Raw genomic sequence first — 25,032 nt, forward strand, 5'->3', positions numbered from 1 at the left:
AGAGCAGGTTTGGCCATTTGAGAGCGAAAGACGTGCGTGAGTGACAGAGAGACGGAGGGAGAGCAGGCAAAGGAAATGCAGCTGAACGAATATGCTGCGTGTTTTAAATAGCGTAAAAAGAAAGAAAGAACAACGACACGCAATATGTGGCGGCCGGTGTTGATTCTGTGGCGCACCGCCATGAATTAGTCTATGTGTGGGAAACACTGAGTCAGGGCGTCTAGCATCTCTCCGTTGGCTTGCGAGCTGGAAAAACCAAACTCTGGTCAGACCATTTGAATAAGTGTGAACGCTGCCATCCAAACCCCTGTGCGCACTAAACAAGCGGACGAGGACAGAGTTTGACTGATATATGAAAGAAACATGGACCAAAGACATCAAAATGAACCAAAACAGGATGTGATGTCACATGACGTGACCCTAAAGAGGACAGGATACTAAAGCATACCTGGGCTGTGTCCAAAATCGCCCCTTATACCCCTAAATAAGGTACTATTTGAGGGGACAACCATTTGTAGTGGTGTCCGAAAGTATAGTGGATGTTATTGAGTGCCCTCATTCAATGCTACATTGCACTGCGATAACGAGTGTACAAACGTGGTACTCTCAATCGCTAGAGAATACCCATAATGCACTGTGAGAGTCACGCGACAAATGAACCAGAAGATGCCACCCGTAGCTGAATCATCCATCCATTTTCCAAACAGCTGGTCTAATGTGGCTATGTAACGGAGGCCAGCTAGTAGTCGCTGTGCAAGTAAACCTCACTCCTCTGGGGCCAGTTGCATAAACTAAGACATTATGTTAAGACAGTGTCTTAAGATCTAGTATGAGCCACTAGCAGTTAGGCAAGTGGCATTCAGTCTTACTTTTCGTATCAAATTAGGCCAGTCTATGTTTTTATGTAACTGATTAAAAAAATTATGAACAGTCTTAAAGAAAAAAAATGTATGTCTAACTTGTAAGACTAGTCTTAACAGTTTATGCAACCGGCCCCTGCTGATCTCTAGAGACAGTCTAGTGACTGACTCTAAGGGTTGCAGCCTTTAGCCTCATTGTTAGAGGGTTCAACTCTCATGCTGGTAGACCCGGGTTTGAGTCCCACTTAGAGCGGGCAATTCGAACAGGAGGGTTTACAGCTACAGTGTAATATTCATTTTTAAATTGATTTATTAAATTGTTTAATTCAATTCACATTCATTTGTATAGTGCTTTTCACAATACCTATTTCAAAATGCTTGTCTTAATTAAAGTTTATACGCCATAAGGTTTCCATGACAGAGTTCAAAATACATCTTTTCATCTTACTACTGGAGCTCCCAGTTTGCTAAGTTTCAAATAATTATTAAACAGCAAGCATAAACTATGCAAAAGCAGCAGCCCTTCCGGCCCACTCAGTATCCGAATACACTCACTCGTTTTCATTCACTCCCTCAAGTGAACTATATTAGCGGACCAATGCAGGGAATAGCAAATGAGGGAACAGGGGGTGATTTCGGACACAGCCCTAATTTTTCAGGTCATAGGAGCTACATTGCGGATCACAGTTGGTTACAGGCATCGGAAACCGAGGAATTCCTGGTGCTGTTTTACTCCTTTACACATTTTATAAGCTCTTCACGAGCTCTCAGCTGCATAAAAATATGTACAAGCACACCCCATTGTTTTGGATGTTCGGTAAGTTACGTCGCAAAATATATATGTCATAAAAGCCTTTTTTTGCTTCGTATCTTTAGGTTTGGTGACAGTGTGAATGCTAAGCGAACCAAGATTAAATGTATTATTTTCTTTTTCCAGTCCGGACCAAAAGAACCAAGGGAACCGAACTACAAGTGTGAACGCACCCTTAGATTCAGTGTAACATAATGCTTGTGGATTACCAGTTAATTTTAAATGAACCCCTGCAAGCCCTTTCCAAAATGATGTTGAGGCGAAACAGGCTAACTCTCGTTATTAATGGTTTGCCTCTATCTCATGGCCTGTAATTGGTCTCTGGTGATTGCCAAGTCTTTTGGATTAAGAAATGTCATTAAAATTGATGCATTAGGCCTGCGAGCCGCTTTCTCCGTCAGATAGCTTTTTTTAATCAATTGATAATTACGAAGATGATTTATGGTTTGACTTCGTGTTGACAGGTGAACAATAATTGCGACATGGAGATTTCAAAGCAGCATCTGTTACGGCTTGGGAAAAGATTTTTCACCCTGAGGTGTCCTACTCCATTTCGAACGGTGGAGACGAATGGTTTAGGAGGTTAGCTGCTAACACAAGGATTGCAGGTACAAACCAAGCAGACCAAGAGAGTCACTAAGTTCATGATCCATCTCGATCATGACTGTGTCCTGAGGAAAACACTTAACCCAAGACTGCTCCTCAGGGACTGTGCTTGCAATTAATACACTGTAAATTACTTTGTGTGTGTGTGTGGAATTGTAACTAACCAACCAGGACTCATGAATTGGCTTTACGAGCGCAGTTTATCTTTCTAGATGTATCTATTTTTTCCTGTTTCCTGACTGGTCTGCTATTTGTTTTGCTAGTAAGATGTAGGCTTCATTTTTTGAAAAGTCAGAACTATTGTTAGTTGTAAAAAAATATTAATAAATAGTATAATAATACTGAAATAACACTGCCATTATTTCAGAAGTATTTATATGCTATTTGTTAATATTTTGAATTGGCTTTGTTTTATATTTTCAGTTTTTATTTTATTTTTGCTGTATGTGGCAGTATTATTAGTATCATTGGTAACACTTTACAATAAGGTTCATTAGTTAACATTAACTAAGAATTAACAATACTTCTAGCATTTATTAATCTTAGCTAAGGTTAATTTCAACATTTAATAATGCATTATTTAAATCAAATGTTGTATTTGTTAACATCAGTTAATGCACAGTGAACTAACATGAACAATCAATGAACAGCTGGATTTTTATTAACTAACATTATCAAAGATTAATAAATACTGTAATAAATGTATTACTCATGGTTGGTTCATGTTAGTTAATACATTAACTATTGGTAACAAATGAAATCTTATTATTAGTGTATTATTTATATACTATTATTATTAATATTATTTGGAATTAGCTTTTATTTGTATATTTTCATAATTTATATATGAAAATAGAATTTATATTTTTCATATTTTTATATTTCATAATTTCAATGATTTCATTATTTTTACGTTTTTAATAAAATGTTTAAAACTTGTTTATTTCAGTTGGCAAGTCAAGTCAGATTTTCCCATCTATATTTTATTTTACTTCAGCTTTATTCCAATTACTGAAAATGATTTGGCATGTGACACATATTTTTCTTAAAGTAATGATTTATTGAATTATCTGGATTTTATATAATGTAGTTTGCAAATGTATTTTTTTTTAAATAAAATGTTTAGTTTTCATAGAAAATATTCTTTATTTACAAAAAAATAAATGGTAGCACTTTTTTACTGTTCTGTTCCCCACGTACATACTACTAGTAATTACAATATCTGGTTAATAACCCTGATCCTACCCCTAATCCTGTCATGGTTTGTTTTGCTAGAACACACACGAACACGAAGATGAAGGTAAATACAAAATCCACAGGTAAATCCACATAAAGAGAGTAGTGTTACACAGCCAAACATTGACGAGGCCTGACAACAATGAACAGAAACAAGGGAACTAAATACACAGGCAAACAAGGATAATTAATCACACACACCTGAACGGAATGACGAACCAAATGAGTGACCATGACAACAAACTAGGCAGGGAGAAACGGTGCAAAAGAAAACAAAGTGCAAACTGAGAACCCGTCCACACGGAGACGCGTTTTGCTGTATACGTAAAAATTGTGTAGCGTATCAGCGTTTCGCCCAGATGGATCCGCCGTTTTAGGAGCCTGAAACTGTTTTTTTTTTTTTTTAACCGGGTCCCAGAGTGGATACATTTGAAATCGACACCCTTGCGTTTTCGTGTGTACAGCCGATCTGTATATTTTGTGATACGAGGATGTCATCACACCACGTCCCGCACGGTAAAGACTAGAAGGGATACAACTACGGGCACTGGGCATGCGCACATCAATATTGCGTCATTTAATTACTGTATGTGCATTATTGTAAGGGTAGGTTTAGGGTTGGGGTAGATGTAGGCGTTAATAAAACACAATCTGCTAAGTAGCAAATTTATTTATTGTTATTTTATTGTGAGATTTTACCTCACTTCCGACCGTTGCTGTACCCCTTCTAGCCACAACTCTTCTTCTTAGTTTTTAGTGCATTTCTGTGGCAGAATTACAGCGCCACATACTGGCCTGGCATGAATACTACATCATTTTGATTCGTTTTCAGTGGTTATGTGTGTGGCCTGAGGTGACTCTGACAACCTAACCTTAAACCTTATATTACCCAGTACTTACAGGGTAAGTACACTGTAAGTACACGTACTGTAAAATAACCAAATACATTTTATACAGATCGATGATTTATTTGTTTGATTTGCTAGTCAGATGTCGGTGGAACTAGCCAAGATGTCTGCATGCTTACCATTATGGGTGCAAAAGGTATGGCTGGCCATTCGGAAGTAGCTTTGAGCTTTAATGAAACACTTTTTTTGCAACATCACTAACGTCACAGCTCAGGATAGTTGCTAGCTGGTGACTGAAGTTCAAATGAATGGCAATGCTGGAGAGTATTTTGTTAGAACACAATTGTTTTGGGGTCATTTTTGGTCAGTTTTCTTGGAAGAGAAATACTTTGTGTATTGTGTATACAAATAATTTGGTCAACGTTAGGCCTTTATGACCTCAAAGCTACATTTCATGCATTGGGGAATTTAGCATAAACATTACCTCGATCTGAAACAAATGATATGCCTTATAGATGTAATATTTGAAGTCTGAGCACACACTCACACATTTGGCTCTGTGTACATACCAATAAATTAATTTAATTTCTGCTCTACAGAGGATGGTTTGAATATCTATTTTTCATACTCCTGTTCTGGCAGTATTCATAATTGAAGATAATCCACCATGCATTTTCTTTATTAATTTAATTCCCCAGGGCCTTGACATAAAATGTCTGTTTCTTTGACAAAGTGCAAATGAACGCTGGGAGTGAGACAGAAAAGGAGAATTGCGCAAGTAGGAGCCAATGGGGACGTAAATAATCTTGAATGATATAGTGGAAGTACATTTCTCACTCCATGACAAAGTAAACATTTGTCCGTGTCTTTTATTGTCTGTAAATACAGGGGGAAGGCGTTCCAGGCGGAGACGAAGGGGTCAGGAAATGTGCGAGCGGAGCGAATAGAAAAGCGGAGACGAGGGAATCATTCTGTCCAGACGCAATCTGATGAGATCCTCCTCTGTGTCTCTAAAAGCATTAGTTTAGACAGTGATTGCATTCGGAATCCTATTAAGTTTATATAATCGGGAAAAGAAAGGATTATTACTCCCTATCAGCGTTTTGCTCCTTTTCCTTTTGTGTGCCTGTAAAAGCTCGAAATTCACTTGATTTACTGTGTCATGACTTCATCTCGACGGCTTTGTCATTTGATTGCACCATGTGACTCTCAAATGGAGGTTGAGAAGCGAAGGATATTTATATGCCAGAGAAGAAATTGACGTGTCTACTCCATTAGAAGAGAGGTCTGGTTATCATTGCCTGAATTGGCCGGAAATATACTTTATGCTAGAATGCAAATGCAAATGTTTGGCAAATATTTTGCGAATACTTAAAGGGATAGTTCACCCAAAAATGACGATTCTGTCATCATTTACTCACCCTCAAATTGTTCCAAACCTGTATGAGTTTCGTTCTTCTGTTGAACACAAAAGAAGATATTTTAAACTATGTTGGTAACCAGACTGATGATGATAGCCATCGACTTCCATAGTAGGATAAAAAATACTATGGAAGTCAATGGCTACCGCCAACTGCCTGGTTACCAACATTATTTAAAAAATTCAAACAAACAAAGAAATTCATACAGGTTTGTAACAACATGAGGGTGATTTTTGGGTGAACTCTCCCTTTAAAGGGCCACTATTATGCTTTTTTTCAGGTATTACCTTTCATGTAGTGTGCAATATAGCTGGTTGTGAACAGGGCTGGACTGTGGCTAAAATTCGGCCCTGGACAAACCCAGCCCACCCGCCCCCATGAGTTCCCCCAGGAAATATTTTTGATGGGGTTAGGGCGTTAAATTCGAGTAAAAAAAAAGTTATTATTAGACAATTATAGACAATATATAGACAAAATATAGACAATTATGTCATTTGACAGGGACCAATAATGATGGATATTATTGAATTTACTGCAAATGCAAATTTAATATTGCACTTTTGTCACACAGAAATGCACCTGACAGTAAAGAACTGATTTTGAGCTAGGATGCATTAAAGGTGCACTATGTAAAAAAAAATCTGTAAAATATCCAAAAACCACTAGGCCAGTGTTATATGGTTTGTTCAGTTGAGTACTTACAATCTCCCAAATGTTTCCAACTACTTGTAAATCGTGAGAAATTGCTATTTTAACCAAGGAACCGGGACGTGTGAGGGAGTCGCCTGTCAGTGGCATCATATCTGCGTTACCCTCGGTTTCCGGTTTTATTTTGCAGAAATGCTTTACTCTCACTGCAGTGTGAACAAGTGTCATAGCAGCCGCCGAGCGAACGCACAGAGTAACGTCATAACATCCTTTTCAACACACTCAGATATATCTAATAGGATAAACAGAGCTGGGTTACCTCATACTCATGACCGGAAAAGCGGAAGTGGCGCCGGCGACTGTGGCATAATAATAGTCCCGCTGCTCACGAGGCTTGTGCTGCGCTCTACTTATTAACAATCGCTCCTGATTCTGCGTCATACTACAGTAACGTTAATAATCACATCCATGAAAATGATTTCTACCCGAGTCCTATCCCGATTCTTTTCCACCGGCTGTGAGGTGAAGACCACAATGTCATAAGTTTCTGTGCTCAAACTTGGCGTCATCAAACTACGCCTTTGTTTTGAATAGGCGACCTCTTAGAGTTACATCTTTAAAGTAAATTTACTGCTATTAAATTCTGTCATCATTTATTCACACTCAAGTTGTTCAAAACCTGTTTGACTTGCTCTCTTCTGTGAAACACAAAAGAAGGTATTTTAAAAAATGTTGACAACCAAACCATTTTGATTTGGCTACCATTGAACATTGTATGGACAAACAAAAAACAGACTCAAATGATTTTCGTATGTTACACAGAAAGAATTCAGGTTTGGAATGACATTAGAGTGAGTAAATGAGCACATTTTGGGTTGAACTACCCCTTTAAAAACAATAATATTTTAGAGTTAACACTTAATGTATGAAAGACACTGATATCTATCTTTCATGAGGCTCTCATTGAAATAACATTTAATTAAATTTCATTAGAACTATTAAAAAGTTCATAAAACATTTAAAGAGAAAAAAGCTTTGTCCTTAATTAATGGGATCCAGGCTGTTGAATTATCCTTTAATTACCATAATTCATTTTTATTTATAGTTTAACTGTAGTTTCATGGTAGGCACAGGTAAAACCATGCTCCTCATTACCATGGGTTTCTAAATTAAAAAAATAATAAAAAACTATTGAATTTGTAATAAAAAAAATATTGTAAACATATGTAGAAAATACAAAAACAATTGAATACAAATCACAACAGACTGGGCATTCCGATCAATCAGAGCAGAGTAGGCTATCGGAAAGGAGGGGTTTAAAGAGACCGGATCCTTTATCGGACCATTTCAGACGCTGTGAGAAAAGAGGTGATGCTGCAATGTATATTATGAGAAAATTGTGTGTGTGTTTTTTTTTTTACCTTGGATGATCATGAGACGATGGGTAACCCTCCTCATGGTTTTTACTCATCCTGCCTAAACATCTTGTGATGTTTTCCCTACTGTCTCCTTTAACTTGCTCACAGAAGGTTTTACAGCACTGTTCTTTTGTAATAGGCTGCTTTGAAATGAAGTGTTTTATGAAAAGTGTGAGACGCATAAAACTGAATTGATTTGAACTGAAAGCCCCTTTGCCAGAGAATCCCTGCGTGCTGCCTATCATGACAGATTTGAGTCTCATGAAGGTTTATGAACTGTAAAAGAGCCAAGCAACCAAAAATTACTTTGCAAGTAATTTGCAACTTTTTTGGACAGTCACTTAAATCCAGGTTTTGTTGCAGCAATATACAGTACAAGACAAACTCTTGGCCGATAAATCTGATCAAAACATATTAACAGCAGTAAAGATATTGTCCTTTGCAAATTTTGTCCAATTTGGACAGACATTATTTTGAAGTTTGAGTTTTCATAGTTTGAGGATGGTAAGATTTGTTGTTGTTGTTGTTGAAAAAAGTCTCTTATGCTCACCAAGGCTGCATGTATTTGATTAAAAATACGGTAAAACAGTAATAATTGTGAAATATTATTATTACAATTTAAAGAAACTGTTTTGTATATGAATATATTTTAAAATGTAATTTTATTCCTGTGATTGCAAAGCTTCATTTTTAGCAGCCATTACTCTAGTCTTCAGTGTTACATGATGAACAGAACAGTGTTTCAACAGTGTAAACGTCTTTTGTAACATTACAAACTTTGTACACTTTTGATCAGTTTAATGTGTTCATGATGAATACAATATTTAAAAAAAGCACTCATCCAACTTTTGAACCAAAGTGTACACAATATTGCCAAAAGTATTGAGACACCCCTCCAAATCATTGAATTCAGGTGTTCCATCACTTCCATGGCCACAGGTGTATAAAATCAAGCACTAGGCATGCAGACGCTTCTACAAACATTTGTGAAAGAATGGGTTGCTCTCAGGAGTTCAGTGAACTCAAGCGTGGTACCGTGATAGGTTGCCATCTGTGCAATAAGTCATTTTGTGAAAATGTTCTCACTATTAAATATTCCACGGTCAACTGTTAGTGGTATTAAACAAAGTGGAAGCAATTTGGATCAACAGCAACTCAGCCACGAAGTGATAGGCCACGTAAAATCACAGAGCGGGGTCAGCGCATGCTGAGGTGCACAGTGCGCAGAAGTCTGCAACTTTCTGCAGAGTCAATAGCTACAGACCTCCAAACTTCGTGCGGTCTTCAGATTAGCTCAAGAACAGTGTGTAGAGAGCTTCATGGAATGGGTTTCCATGGCCGAGCAGCTGCATCCAAGCCTTACATCATCAAGTGCAATACAAAGCATGTGATGCAGTGGTGTAAAGCACACCGCCACTGGACTCTAGAGCAGTGGAGACGTGTTCTCTGGAGTGACCAATCACGCTTCTCTGTCTGGCAATCTGATGGACGAGTCTGGGTTTGACGGTTTCCAGGAGAACAGTACTCGCCTGACTGCATTGTGCCACATGTAAAGTTTGGTGGAGGGGGGATTATGGTGTGGGGTTGTTTTTCAGGGGTTAGGCTTGGCCTCTTAGTTCCAGTGAAAGGAACTCTTAATGCTTCAGCATACCAAGACATTTTGGACAATTTCATGCTCCCAACTTTGTGGGAACAGCTTGGGGACGGCCCCTTCCTGTTCCAACATGACTGCACACCAGTGCACAAAGCAAGGTCCATAAAGACATGGATGAGCGAGTTTGGTGTGGAGGAATTTGACTGGCCTGCACAGAGTCCTGACCTCAACCCGATAAAACACCTTTGGGATGAATTAGAGCGGAGACTGCGAGCCAGGCCTTCTCGTCCAACATCAGTGCCTGACCTCACAAATGCGCTTCTAGAAGAATGGTCAAAAATTTCCATAACCACACCCCTAAACCTTGTGGAAAGCCTTCCCAGAAGAGTTGAAGCTGTTAAAGCCGCAAAGGGTGGGCCAACTCCATATGAAACCATATGGATTAAGAATGGGATATCATTAAAATTTATGTGGCAGGCGTCCCAAAACTTTTATATGCTAGTGTACTCCTAAAAGGCAAATAAAAAAAGCCTGGCCCACCCAAATTTTGTCTGTTTAAATAGTTTGTATTCATACATTAGCCTAATATAAAATTGTGGTTTTGAATATTTAGAGTATGTTGAATATGAGTATGTTTATGTTGAATATTTTTTTCCGATTAACACATTGTCTTGCAACAGTTACTGTTGATACTAATTTGCTACAGTCTTCAATACTCTCTCTCTCTCTCTCTCTCTCTCTCTCTCTCTCTCTCTCTCTCTCTCTCTCTCTCTCTCTCTCTGTCTGTCTGTTTACTGGACCTGTTCTCTTTCTCTTTGCAGGCACACCTGAGTATACTCCAAAGATCTCATTAGTCTGTGATGAGCATCATCATCCAGCAAAGACCCAAGGTACCGCAATATCTCAAAAGATCCTATTTTATATCTTTACACCCTCGTGCCTGTCAAAAAGATACATCAGTTAGCTCATTTATCGCAGAGTGTGTACAGCTGTGGTGTGTTTTTGTTCCCTTTTGTATTAACAGAACTTGTGTGGACCATTTGATTGTTGTTGTTTTTTTTTTCAATTCACACTGGAATAAGAGCGCTTTAGGGAAAAGAAAGTGTGGATGATCACACGTTTTTCATGTTACCTGAATTCTTGTTAAGTGTATGTGGCAAATATGTTTATTAATACAAATGTTTTATTAATTATTGGAACTGTTAATTTACATGAATTATATTATTTGCATATAATTATTTTTATTTATATAAAATATTTTTTTTATTTACATTTTTATAATCTTTTTTATACTATTTAAAAATTGACAGTCCCACTAATTAAATTTTTTTGTATACTTTTAAATTACAGCACAAATCCAGTCCAGTCGCTTGACCCATATGAGACCTTTTATACATTTTAGATCATAGTGGTTGATCAATTTGCAACACTTCTCGATTATCGGTTAGTTTTTCTCTGTGGACACAGCTCTGCTGATGAAGCGTCGGGATTACATGCGACTAGACTGTCAGGAAAGCCACACCTCCTCAGCTCATGCGTCCCGCTCTGATTAAATGGAATTGATTTAATTGGGTTACCCCACTGTGAGGTCTGGCTAATGGGATGTGGAGCTTTTTGATCACTGGTACGCAGTGAGCAAGTCTGACCCGGCTCAAGTGAAGCGTCACAGCTTTTTTTGTTTGTGGTCAGTGTCTCGGGTGTTTGAAGATTAAGTCTCGCCCACCGGCGGTCAAGAACTCTAATTAGAATTCGCACTGTAGGAATCCATGGCAACCTTTTCTCAATATTCGGTAACAACCTCATCAATATGTATTTTGTAGTTTGAAGTTTAGTTCACCTAAAAATAAAAGTTGATTCATTATTAATATGCTTCTGTGGAACACAAAATTAGATGCTCATTTCTATTGATGCCATGCTCTAAAAATGACAAAAAAACACCATAAAGGTAGCATGAGATTTGATGCACTAAATTTCTAATCTCCTGAAGCTAATGATTGCTCTGTGGAAGGAACAGAATTAAATCTATGCCTCTTCGTATTCACTAAAATTCTTGTTCTTGGTAGTTTGGAGCCCCTGCTCACAATGTAATTTCATTGTATGAAAAAGAGCAAAACAAAATGTGATCCTTTTGTGCCCCAAGTAAGATGTATATATATATATATATATATGTGTGTGTGTGTGTGTGTGTGTGTGTGTATATAAATGTACAGTGGCAAGAAAAAGTATGTGAACGAATATGTGAAAATAATTTTAACTAAATAAGAGATCATACAAAACGCATGTTATTTTTTATTTAGTGCTGTCCTGAATAAGATATTTTACAAAAAAATTTGTTTTTACATATAATCCACAAGACAAAAAAATAGCTGAATTTATCAAAACAACCCGGTTCAAAAGCTTATGAACCATTAATTCTCAATACTCTGTCGTTTCCTGGATGATCCTGAAATCTTCCAGCTCCTGCAAACTCTTCAGTTTTCCAGCATCTTTTGCACATTTGATCCCTTTCCAGCAATGACTGTATGATTTTGAGATCCATCTTTTCACACTGAGGACGATTGAGGGACTCAAACACAACGACTAAAAAAGGTTCAAACATTCAGTGATGCTCCAGAAGAAAACACGATGCAATAAGAGCTGGGGGTGAAAACTTTTGAGCAGGATGAAGATGTCAAAATTGTTCTTATTTTGTTTAAATATCTTTTTTTTTTTTTCATTTAGTACTGCCTTTCAGAAGCAACAGAAGATACTTTCATGTTTCCCGGAAGACAAATTGAGTACAATTTACCTTGATCTTCAAATTCAATAAGCTTTCACCCGCAGCTCTTCATGCGTTGTGTTTCCTTCTGGAGCATCACTGAATGTTTGAACCTTTTTTTAGTAGTTGTGTTTGAGTCCCTCAATCGTCCTCAGTGTGAAAAGATGGATCTCAAAATCATACAGTCACTGCTGGAGAGAGATCAAATGTGCAAAAGATGCTGGAAAACTGAAGAATGTGCAGGACCTGGAGGATTTTTCTGAAGAGCATTGGTCAGTTTAACTGCTCAAGACAAACAAGGGACTCATGAACAACCATCACAAAACAAAAAAACAGCCGTGGATCATCCAGGGAACGACACACAGTATTAAGAATTAATGGTTCATAAACTTTTGAACGGGGTCATTTTAATAAATTCAGCAATTTTTTTGTCTTGTGGACTATATGTAAAAATGTCTTATGTAAAATATCTTATTCAGGACAGAACTAAATAAAAAATAACATGCATTTTGTTTGATCTCTTTTATTTAGTTAAAATTATTCACATTTTCACAGATTCTGCAAGTGGTTCACATACATTTTCTTGCCAGTGTATATATATATATATTATACATTTTATTTATGTGCAGTATGTATGTGTGTGAGTTTGAAATTTCAACTGGATGCATTTATGATATATTGAAGCCTTTGTGTCATGTGTTTAAATTCACATTGACTATTTTGTTCTGGAAAGTTGCAAAGGGTCTTTTTTATTTGACTGTTGTATTTGTTTTAGTGAATTCGGTTATAAAAATGAGACTGGTTTGGTGCATAGCCTTGATTTGTTGGTTGCTTCACTGAAATGGAAATCAAGTATCATTACTCTTAACAGGTCATTTTACTCACTGGCCGCTGGTCATCCCACTTTTTCTTAAAGTGCTCCCCGAACTGCATAATTGGAGTGTCCCTGCCTGCGCTAAGTGAAATGTTAAACTAACATTGAGAAAATTGCACCCTCAAAATCGTTTGAGCCCTTCAGAGTCTTTTAATTTCTTGTAATTTCGACTAATGTTGTGTTCAAACTCATATCAGAAATGGTTTGCAATTTGAGGCTCGTTTAAGTCATTTTCACGGCAAATTTCAATCCCTTCCTCGGGAGGCGATGTCATGCGATTGGGCCGCTTGTTGCTTTTGTTATGCGCAAAATGAAGTTGCCTACTGAAAGAAAGTGTGAAAATGTTTAATAATAATCACGGAATAGCTTGTCCCCCGTCTTTTTAAAGATGCTGAGAGGCTCGTACAATGTGCAATCTCATAATTATTCATTTTCGCATAGCGTATTCATTTGCGTTCCTAAAAACTGCTGTGTTTTGACACCTCCACATACCCACCCACTCTCCGCATGATTAAGACATCTCCAGCGCGGTCGGGGTTATCCGTGGACCGTGTGCCATGGCGGCACCCCCTGGGGACTTGCACACAGCAGGGGTCATAACATGTCATCTCACGCAAGCCATTGAGCCTAATGCGTGAGACGGAGCTACGCGTGCAGACCATCGCTCAGGAGCGCTTCTCGTACTGTTTAAGGCCCATTAGGGACTGTGCTTTAGCATAAACACCATCTGAACGGATAGGGAACTACAGAGAATTCCAGGCAAGCGTCCAAGTGCCAAGCTCTTTACAGGGAATGTTGCATTTATGCGCAGATGGTAACACGGTGTAGCATGTTGGTGTGAGTCAGTGCATGGAATTTAAAAACGAATTCAAATTCAGAATTCAGAAGGATAAAAATTATTATAGCAATTTTACAGTAATTTTACAATAATGATGATAATAAAATAATAGTACTTAGTATTAGTAATTTTACGGTAATTTTATAATAACAATAATAATAATTATTATTAAATTCCGATTTTAAAAGTAATAATAATGTATAGTAATATATTTTTTTAAAAGCATGTATACAAATAATTTTTCACGATCCAATCAAATTCTGAATTATTATTACAAATAAATTTGGATGAAAGATAAATGCAACATACATTTTTATTTTCTATAAATTAATATTTGATAAAAATGTATTTATTATAAAATTATTTTGCATTCAATTTAATAAAAATATTTGTGTATTTTAAATCCAGTTATTCTTCACATTTATTTATTTACAAAAAATATAATTAATTAATTTTATGTTATATTTAATTTTAATTATTTTACTTTATTGTAATACAATTTTATTTTATTTTTCAATCCATTAATATATTTTTATTTTTCTATTTATAATAATGTCCACCTATGAATCATTCACAATAAGATGAGGAACATATAATATGAAAATGATATGATTATTTATTCATATCATTCCAGTCCTGTATGCCGTTATTCTACTTTGTGTTCCACAGGGGGGGGGACGACAGCTGTTGGGTTTGAAACGACATGAATACAAGTAAATAGTAACCATATAATGTTTCTTTTCGGGTGAACCGTTGCTTTAAGAAATCAAGTAGGTCCACGTTGAGTTCATGTTGTTTTTATGAGCAGGTGTGTAACGGATCAGAGTGAGAGTACACACTGAAAGGTAAGGACAGCGCTGATGGATGGGTTGACTCAGAGGTGCTCCAAAGAGAGCGTTCCCGTTTCCTCTGCAAATGTCAGAGCGTTCACCAACTTCAGAGACTGTGTCACCCGCACTGTCATTGATCGGCTAAGCCGGCCACTTCATCTCCTGTTTTATGGATGACCGAGCGAAAGATCGCGGCCTCTGTGGAACACAGTATCCCTGGATCTGTGCCTTGACACGGCTAACCTGAGCTGGAGCCGCGGAGAAGGGTCACGGCGAGTGCGCGCTTTGCGAGTCTGCTTGTTTTCAGAGTGTTTAAACGTGCTTCAGAATGGATTTTCCCAGTTTGCATGCTCTCAGTTGTTCATTAATTCAGCCAGCATGTAATCTTATTAACTGAAGTGACTCATGGAGAGGCATTTCAACCGGCTGTGACATATCATGACATTTCAACCAGACGTGGACTGCCGTTTGGCATTTTCACATTTCCATAATAACATAATCAGGCACTTCAAATCTTCTGAATGAATTCAGTCTCATGCCGTATGTGAGGGAGAACTTGAGAATTTTCTAGGCGTCAAATAAATGATCTAACCTGTCACAACAGCCTAAATAAGTGGCAAACCTTTGGCCCGTCGGTGCCTCCTGAGATCGAGGCAGACGGAGTGTGTTTTCTGGCTGCCCATTGACAGGTAACATCTCCGAAGGCCCTGGTGCCCTCTTACTCTGCCAGTCAATCTTGCTTTTGGACTCTATCGTCCTGTCACTCAAACACCTGCTATATTTAACCTGTCAGAATACAGTCTAATATTGGGAATTTGTGCTTAAGTTCAACGCACAGCCACTCAAGGCTGTCAGCTGTTGACTTGACTTTGGATTAAAGTCGTTTACTGGTTTATCGCCGCGTGTGGTGGTTAAGCCGTTTTTCGGTGTCCTGCCTTCAACTTTGCTGGTCACTTAAAAGTTAATAGCAAATGCATTTCAATGAAGCCGTGTTTGCTCTTGTGCTCTGAACGCAAAGACAATGTCGTAAATGTTCAAGTCCCATAGCAACATGTGAATTTCTTGTGAGTGTGGCTGTTCCTGGGCTGGTAAGGTGACCAATAGTATTCTAGGCAGCATTTGATTGGACAAAGTTGTGTTTACTCTCATTTGTACAAAATGAGTCATCTGCATTTTTGGTCCATTTTCACAGAAAATTCCACTTGTATCAACGTAGCATAATGCCATTAAAGCTAATAGACACACACTTTTTGTACTGTAAATGAAAAATATATTGTTCTTCACAAAATGCATTATTCTATTTAATGATGATAATAATAATAACAAATTCTGAAGGATAAAAATGATTTTCGGGTGAAAGATAAATATACATCTAAATATAAATATACATTTTTATTTCTGTACATTTTTATTTTCTACAAATTATATTTGACAAAAATTTATTATAAAATTATTTTGCATACAATTTAATAAAATATTTTTAAAACATTTATTTTTGTATTTTTAATACAGTTACAAAAAATTATTTATTCATTCATTTTGTTTTACATATTTTATTTTAATCCAGTCATTTATCTTTATTTTTCTCTTTGGAATAATGTGCACCTATGAATCATTCACAATAAGATCAGGAACATATTATATGAAAATTCTATATTTATTTATTCATATCGTTCCAGTCCTGTATGCTGTTATTATAATAATTAAGTATTATATACATGTGTATTATTATTAAATAATTCAGATTTTGTAATAATACTACTAATAATATATTATTATTGTTATATAAATTGTACAATATTTTATACATGCTTTTTTTGGCGGAATAATAGACATATTAATACGCATTAATATTAGTAATCTTACAGTAATTTAATAATAAAAATAATAATTATTTTTATTAATATTACGATATTTTATACATGCTTTTTTACTTATTAGTAATTTTATAGTAATTTTACAATAATAATGATGATGATGATGATAATAAAAATAATAATAATACTTATTAGTATTAGTAATTTTACAGTGATTTTATAATAACAATAATTATTATTATTAAATAATTCAGATTTTAATAGTAATAATAATTTATATTACCGGTAATAGTAATATATATTTTTAAGCACGTATACAATTTTGTAAAATGAATATAGTAATAATAATAATAACAATAAATTATTATTATTATTATTATTATTATTATTATTATTATTATTATTATTATATTAATTTCACAATATTTTATACATTATTTTTTTTATTTATTAGTAATTTTTCAGTAGTTTTATTATGATGATTAATAATAATAATAAATACTTTATTTATTCATTTATTATTTATTGTATTTATTATTTTTCCAGCTCATCTTTGAATACAACAAACAGATTTCCTACTCTTTATCTGCTTTGGGGCTTATGACATGATTATTAAAGTTAGAAATTGAAACGGATGGCCTTTATTATAAAAATATACAATTATGCGCATGAAGATTAATATCAGTGGCATTCCTACAAATGAGATTTACTTATTTTTATTTATATGCAAAGTAGAAATTAAAATGTCATGCATATGATTGCTGGTTGGGCCGCCAAAATGGGTTTTCATTAATTCGTAAAAAAAATGCACTAAATCCTTGAATTATTGTGTGGTCTATTGAAAAACGCAGCCTACCGTACACAGTTTCATAATTTTGGGGCTCTTCATTTTTCATTATATAACAGAAAGTATGCTGTTTATCATGGAGGGTACGGGTTGTATTACCTGTCCTATAGCGTGACCGAGGGCTTGGGTGTGAAAAATCGCACGAATGAGACGCGAAAGCACCTTCAAAACACACAGTGGAAAGACCAGACCGCAACGGGTCTTAGGAAAGCAATCCCAACGAGACTGAAATTCCTGTAACACTCCCGACACGTTCGCTGGAATCACAGTTCATGTGCTTTTATATACTAAATGTGTATTTTGATGGACATCCAGCCCGTTTGCTTATCTTGGGTTCCTGTCGACCTTTCCACTGTTTCATGCTGTAAATTATCCCAGAACAGACGTGTTTCGGACGTGGTGCGGTGCTGATGAAGTGTTTTATGGGATGCGTTGTGACGCGCTGAAGGCCTTCTCAGAAAAACCCCAGGAAGTTTAAGGTATGACAGAAGGTTGAGAGGTTAGCCTTCATGTTTGTTTTGATGGTTCTTGTTAGCGTTTTTCACCCCAGCACGACATCCATTAGCTGGGTTTGCGGTGCCATTAAAGGGATTCCAGGGAGATTTATAGACCGGCTACATGTGCTGAACAGATGCTGAGTGCTCTATAGGTGGAGAAATCTTTGGGAATCTATATCTGTCCATGTGCCATTTCTATGGATATTGCTTCCTTTAAAGGTGTGAAATGCATGGACATGTTTAGTCAACGTGGAGGCCAAATTTACCATATTTACTCTCTTAAAGGCTTTTAGTTTTGTTTTGGGGGTCTCTTAGGTACTTCACATGCATCTAAGGTCAAAAAGCACATTTATTTTCTCATAATGTACACTGCTGCATCAGCTCTTTTCTCACAGTGTCTGAAATTGTTTGATAAAGATTCGGTCTCTCTAAACCCCTACTTTCTGAGAGCCTACTCTGCTCTGATTGGTCAGATGGCCCAGTCTGTTGTGATTGGTCTACTGCTTACAGTGCATGTCTGAAATGAAACACACATTACCGGGTCCGCTTCACACACACATTTGAAACCCTTCCTTACACAAGATAAATACAATACGAATACAGTATAAGAAAGCTCATGTTCGCGTCATGTTCGTCATGAAACCGCGTCATGTTCGTCGGCCGTTCTTAAAGTGACAGGAGCACTGATGATGCCTGTCATTAATGTTCATCACAGAACAACGGGAACAGAAAAAATTGTAGCTTTAATGAGGATTAATCTATATTTCATTTATTATTTATGCAGTTAAGAAAGGTGTTTGATAACTATTACATTTCTGTATATGTCTAACAGGGAAGGCCATGGGTAAATATAACATTTATTATAATGGGTTTATGTAAAGATTGTTTTAAGTTCACTTAAATTAAAAGTTTTTTTTTTAAGCCTAATAAATGTTGAGATTGGGAGCTTTCAGTTATACTGTAATGTAACGTCATTAATGTTTCATAGAGACATTAGTGATACTGGCCTTCATTCATAAAAACATAACAATACAACACATATTTAAAATATGCTGTCTTTAAATTGTTTCTTCATTAATTAGGAGAGTAACTGAAATTATTACAATATCAAAAAATATTCACGATTAATTACAGAAAAAAAGTGTGATTAATTAGTTGTTTTTTTTTTATCGATTCCCAGCACTATATATATGTATGAATGCATATTTGATATTTTAGTGTTTCTGTAAAAAATCTTATTATTAATAAGATAATAATACTACTACTACTAATTCTACTACTAATAACAATAAACAATGCACTAAGGATTGATGAGCTGCTGGATTCATGAATATTAATCACGTTGTCTGGGTTCGTTGAACTGATTTGCTGAAATCAAAACAGGGACAGTAATAGATGAGCACCAGCCAATGAGATTGCTGTTGGCACATTAGTCCCGCCCACTACCGGAGAAACCGCATATCTTCTGCTTGTTCTTAAAAATGGAATAGTTCCAAATGAACTCCATTGTTTTGACAGGAAAATTCAACAAAGAATATGCTTTACATGTAGCGCGTCGATCCTGCGTGGTATTTAAGACTCTCTCTCTCTGCGTGTGTGTGAGAAACACAGCCCTCTCAGCAAAGCGGCGGCGAGTTGTGCGCCTTCACACTAGAGTTTACGATGCGTCAAATACAGGGACGCTGCGCATCCGTTGAGCTGAACTGAAATAGACAGATCGCTTGACGGAGAGCGAAACTCAGCGAGTGAAAATATATCTGTGCTAAACTTATTCTTAGCCTCTAACACACACACTGGCGAGTAAAATCAAAGCATTTATTAGCCAATGGCTAATGATAGATATTATTTAGCCGCCCAGAGTGAAGATTTACTCGCATATGCAAGTGATTTACTCGCAATGTAGAGGGTTGAAATCACACATTTATTAAAATAGAAAACAATTTTAATGAAATAAATGCAGCCTTCTTTCACAAAAAAAATTGTTTCCAAACTTTTGACAGGTACTGTAAATAATAGAAAACACAGTCTAATGCATCTTCTGTTTGTTAGCGTATTTCAAATAGCATCTTCATCTTCATATATCTCCTGGCATCTATATCACAGAGCAGTGCACAGATGTCGCATGTCAAAGCATAAGTTCTTTGTATGTATCATCACTCTTTTCCTCTGGGGTGTTTTAAGCTTGACCTTATTCAATCTGATGATGTGGGCCTCAGTAGATCTTCAGACCCGCCCCGTCTGCCTTCCCATAAAAGCCATTAGAGGAATTGCTGCGCTTTTATAAAAATCTGCCCTTTGAGTACAGCATGATGGAGTTGGGTCTGAGACGACACATGCAGCATTGAGCTCCGCGGCCGCCCACTCCCAACCGACCCCCGTTTTCAGACAATCAAGCTTCATCTCGTTAAGATACACGATTGTTGACCTTCAGCTGAGGCACAGAGTTTATGAGATTTCCTTTAACCTGATTCTGTGTTTTTATTGGCTCAGTGTTGATGTCAATCGCCTTGTCTCTCCTCAGGTCTGTAATACAGATGCACCAGCCATCAGTCAATGTAACAGGCTGAATAGGAAATGTAGAAAAGGTGCAGGTAGGGTGAGCGCTCACTGATAATGCAGTCTAGAGGGCTGAATGTGCGTAGGTGTGTGTGTGTCTGTCGGGGGTGGATAGACAGACAGAATTATAAGCCATTTTCAGAATGGAAGTGTACGGCATTCTTTGTACTGTATATTAATTTTATATTAACTAAATGTTTCAGCATGTGGCATACAGTTTTAAAGGTACACTATGTAACTTTTGTCGCTCTAGTGAAAAACTGCATGTGTCTTGTGGAAAAACATTGTAGCCGGAGCTACTTTTCTCTTTTTATGTCTACGAGTCACGCAGGTACTAGGATATTCCGCAGCAATTCCGCGCCACCCTCTGTCTAAAATAGTCTCAATATATACACATTTTTTATATGCACTTTAGTGATTCAGGATAAGACATTGTGGCAAGCAGGGAAGCAGAGGGACCTTGAGAATCATGTCTCACGGAGGAGATGAAATCAAGATGTTGGGTCTGGGAACACACCATTGGCAGGGCTCAATCCGAGGGGCGGGATAAACGGTTGTCTTTTAAATTCCCTCTGCACGCAATAGGATAGCGCTACAACCAACCAGAGCAACGAAGGTGAAGTGGAGCTAGTTGACAGATTAAACTTTTGCCATATCCGGTTGGCAAAACACTGAACACATCTTCCTTTCTTAAAAATGACTTAAGTGCCGTTCTTTGTTCTTTTCTCAGAGAAAAGCTTTAACTTCAAGTCTTCCAGCGTCGCGGACAAAGCCGTTTCGAAAGACCGCTGTTCGCCAGCTTCTTTGTTTTCAAGTAGCACGCTTAAGCCCGCCCACCGACTCGCTACACGATGTGATTGGCCTGACTAGAGTTTGGTTTTTCCAGATCGCAAGCCAACAGAGAGTTGCTAGACGCCTTGGCTACAAATTATATTTGCTGCCATTTGGGTGGGTCTAGATTTCTAGGCTAGACCAGGCCTGGAATTTACGTTATGTTTTGTTTACATTTTGTTATGTGTGTGCGCACTGCGCAGCAGTCGTCCGTGAGGGGCTGCCGCTTTTACTTTCAGTTTGTTTGATTTGTTGATTAAAGTGTGTTGAATGTTCGCCGGCTCCCGCCTCCTTCTTCCCATAACAACGAACCCCTTTACAGACAAAAACACGGTTTGGAAAATGGATTCATGATGTACTCCCTCATTATTAGGGCTGGGTATTGTTAGGAATTTGACAATTCGATTCGATTTCGATTCTTGAGGCTTCGATTCGATTCGATATTGATTTATTAGCTTCGATATCAATTCAATAATAAGTAAATACACAAGTAATGAAGTACCTAAGTATATTTTTAAATAATGTGTGCAGTATTACCAATGTTTAAGTACAAATTGACCCCAGCATGTTTCCTGTCATGGTTTATTTAGCAGAACAAACCGTACAATATTGTACATGTGTTGAATACAAACCACAACTGTAACAAACAGGTGCTTTATTAACACCTCTAAAGTGCATGTAGCTGTAAGTAGTAGACAGTATATTTCTTTCTTCCTATACATTCAAGTTATAAAAGAAATGTAAACAGAAGCACAAAATGTGCATACTCATAAAAGAAAGTACAACCATAGATATGATAACATTACAAAGTGCTATTTTGTCAACACAATAAATAACACGGAACAGCTGATCAGAGAACCTTTGGCTTATTTACTTATTTACGTAGGCTTTTAACGTTGGCGGTGCAGGCTTGAACGGAGCGCAGCTGCTGTCTGCCATCTTGCTGTTTTTGTAAAGCGCGTCTTGTACAACGCTGAACCGCGCTGAACGCTCTCACTAGAGTGTTACCCACAGCGCCGCCACTGGCCGGTGGGCTGAATCGATTCATAGGACTTGATGAATCGATATTGAATTGAGAAACAAATAATTGCAATGCATTGATGAATCGATATTTTTACCCAGCCCAACTCATTATATAAATGTTGTACTTTTTGAAAACAAAAAAAGTTACACCTTTTAATCTTTAAATGTTTGGCTGTCCAATCAAACAATTAATCAAGGAGGAGATGTTAAATATCACTGTTACAAATCAGAAGAATCGAATGCACTACAATGGACGCTTTAAAGAGTTGGTTCACCCAAAAAAAATGTATTCGGTTATTAATTACTCAGCCTCATGTCATTCCAAACCCGTAAGACCTTCGTTCATCTTCGAAACACAAATTAAGATATTTTTGATGAAATCCGAGAGCTCTCTGACCCCTCCATAGACAGCAATTTAATTACCACTTTCAAGGCCCAGAAAGACATTGTTAAAATAGTGACTCCAGTGGTTCAGCCTTAATTTTATGAAGCGACGAGAATACTTTTTGTGTGCAAAAAACAAAAATAACAACTTTATTCATCAATTTCTTCTCTTATGTGCCAGTCTCCTACGCAGTTTACTAGTAAAAACAGTACAGCACTTCCGGGTTCTACGTCAGAATGCTGGCTTTGTATTGGCCAGCTCCTGCGTCATCATCACACACATGCGTCTCGGTGCTTACGTGAACAACGTTGGCCAATAGAGATTTTTGGGTGAACTAACCCTTTAAGGAACACTACACTTTTTTTGAAAATAGGCTCATTTTCCAACTCTCCTAGAAATTGCAACTTTTCGTTTTCCGTCGGTCTTAGTACACGATGTAACTACAGAAGAGTCAAGTTTTAAATAGGAAGAATATCGAAACTCTTTGGTCATTTTTTTTTGCGAGATGCTAATGGTCTAATAAGATTCAATGATCTATGCTAAGCTATGCTAAAAGTGCTACCACCAGACCCGGAGATCGGCTGAATGGATTCGAAAACTGTAAAACTCAACTGTTTAACTCTAGGGGAGTTGGAAAATGAGCCTATTTTCAAAAAAAGTGGAGTGCTCCTTTAATACAACGTCATTATGCACTTAGACAAATATTCCCATTTATATTGTTTACTTTGATGTGTCCAGTGTGAACAACCTCATATAGTTGTGGCACACACATCATGTCAAAAATGTGCCTGATGCAGATACGTTGGCTGGGTTTATTATAAGCGAGATGCTCACGTTTGCTCTACACAGAGTGTTAACCTACTCAGCTGCTTACTCATGACACATAGCAACACAGCTAAAAGTATTCCTAACATGCTGGACCTTTTATTGAAAGTAGCCTACTTTTACCTGTTGAGACATGCCTTCACAAGCACCCATAAGAGCTGTGTTTGCTTGTGATGTTTGAGCTGGTGGAGCCGTTTGCAAAATAGGCTGTATTTTTGTAATTCCGCTAGGTGCCACTAGTGTCGTAAAAACTACGTACTTCACCTTTAAAGATTTTGTAAAATTGTTTAAATGCATATCTCGTTCCGTCTTGTTCTGTCGCACTGTCTGGCTGATTTTGATCCCAAGAACATCTCTTAAAGGGTTAGTTCACCCAAAAATGAAAATTTTGTCATTAATTACTTACCCTCATGTCGTTCGACACCCGTAAGACCTCCGTTCATCTTCGGAACACAAATGAAGATATTTTAGTTGAAATCTGATCGCTCTGAAAGGCCTCCATTGGCAGAATGCACGGTTCACTCTTAAGACCCTTAAAAGGTACTAAAGACGTCGTTATAAAGTCCATCTCACTGTGGTTCTAAAATAACTTTATGAATCTGCGAGAATAGTTTTTGTGTGCAAAAAAACCCTAAATAACGACTTACATAGTGATGACGATTTCAAAACAAGGCATCATGAAGCTTCGAAGCGTTATGAATCAGCGAGTCGATTCAGCGGTTTGAATCGCCAAATTTCAGCAGTTTGGCGGTTTGACACGTGATCCGAATCATGATTCGACTCACTGATTCATAACGCTTCGAAGCTTCATGATGCCTTGTTTTGAAATCGTCATCACTATGTAAGTCGTTATTTAGGGTTTTTTTGGGAACCCTCCGTTCATCTTCGGAACAGAAATGAAGATATTTTAGTTGAAATGGGTGTCGAACGACATGAGGGTAAGTAATTAATGACAGAATTTTCATTTTTGGGTGAACTAACCCTTTAAGAAAAGTCCACATGGGGTAACTAGTGACATACTAACTAGTGTTTTTTTTTTAGTATTCGCTCTGTTCTGTAATGCACATTCTGGCAAATGTAGGGGGTCACTCTGCTATTCTACACATGCAGAAAATGCTAATACTATATTAGATAGACATACTGTAATGTGTGTGGCAAAAATAGTTCAAGTGCTATGGTAGTATGTCATTCCAAACATACCCGTGGTTTGAATCCCAGGCCTGGGAAGCGAGAACAATCAAAACAGGAATGATCCGAATTTCTGGCAAGTTAACAGCATAGCCTGAACGCTGCACAGTGCCACTTATAACCGCTCTCAAGTCAGGCACACAATTCTGATTCAAGAAGTTTGCACTATGGCTGACCTTCTGCCTCGACCTCCACGACATCCATCCATCCAAATCTTTTTTCTTTAAAGCTCCACAAAATTATCAAAATGATTTTAATTCAGAAATTCCGCAGAAAACTCAGCAGATTGTAGTGCCCGTCATTTGAGAAGCCAAAGAAGAA

General features: G+C 37.2%; 1 protein-coding gene across 2 annotated transcripts in view; it reads left to right on the plus strand.

Moving 5' to 3' along the window:
* Positions 1-25,032, plus strand: part of klhl29 (kelch like family member 29) — a 410,063-nt gene that overhangs the window by 27,063 nt on the left and 357,968 nt on the right. For both annotated transcript variants that reach the window (XM_079832066.1, XM_079832067.1), the window contains exon 2: positions 10,264-10,332. The gene's annotated coding sequence lies outside the window, so the exon portion shown is untranslated. The remainder of the gene's footprint in view (positions 1-10,263; positions 10,333-25,032) is intronic.

Source organism: Gobio gobio (assembly GCF_949357685.1).
Source record: "Gobio gobio genome assembly, chromosome: 12".
NCBI classification, from domain to species: Eukaryota; Metazoa; Chordata; class Actinopteri; order Cypriniformes; family Gobionidae; genus Gobio; species Gobio gobio.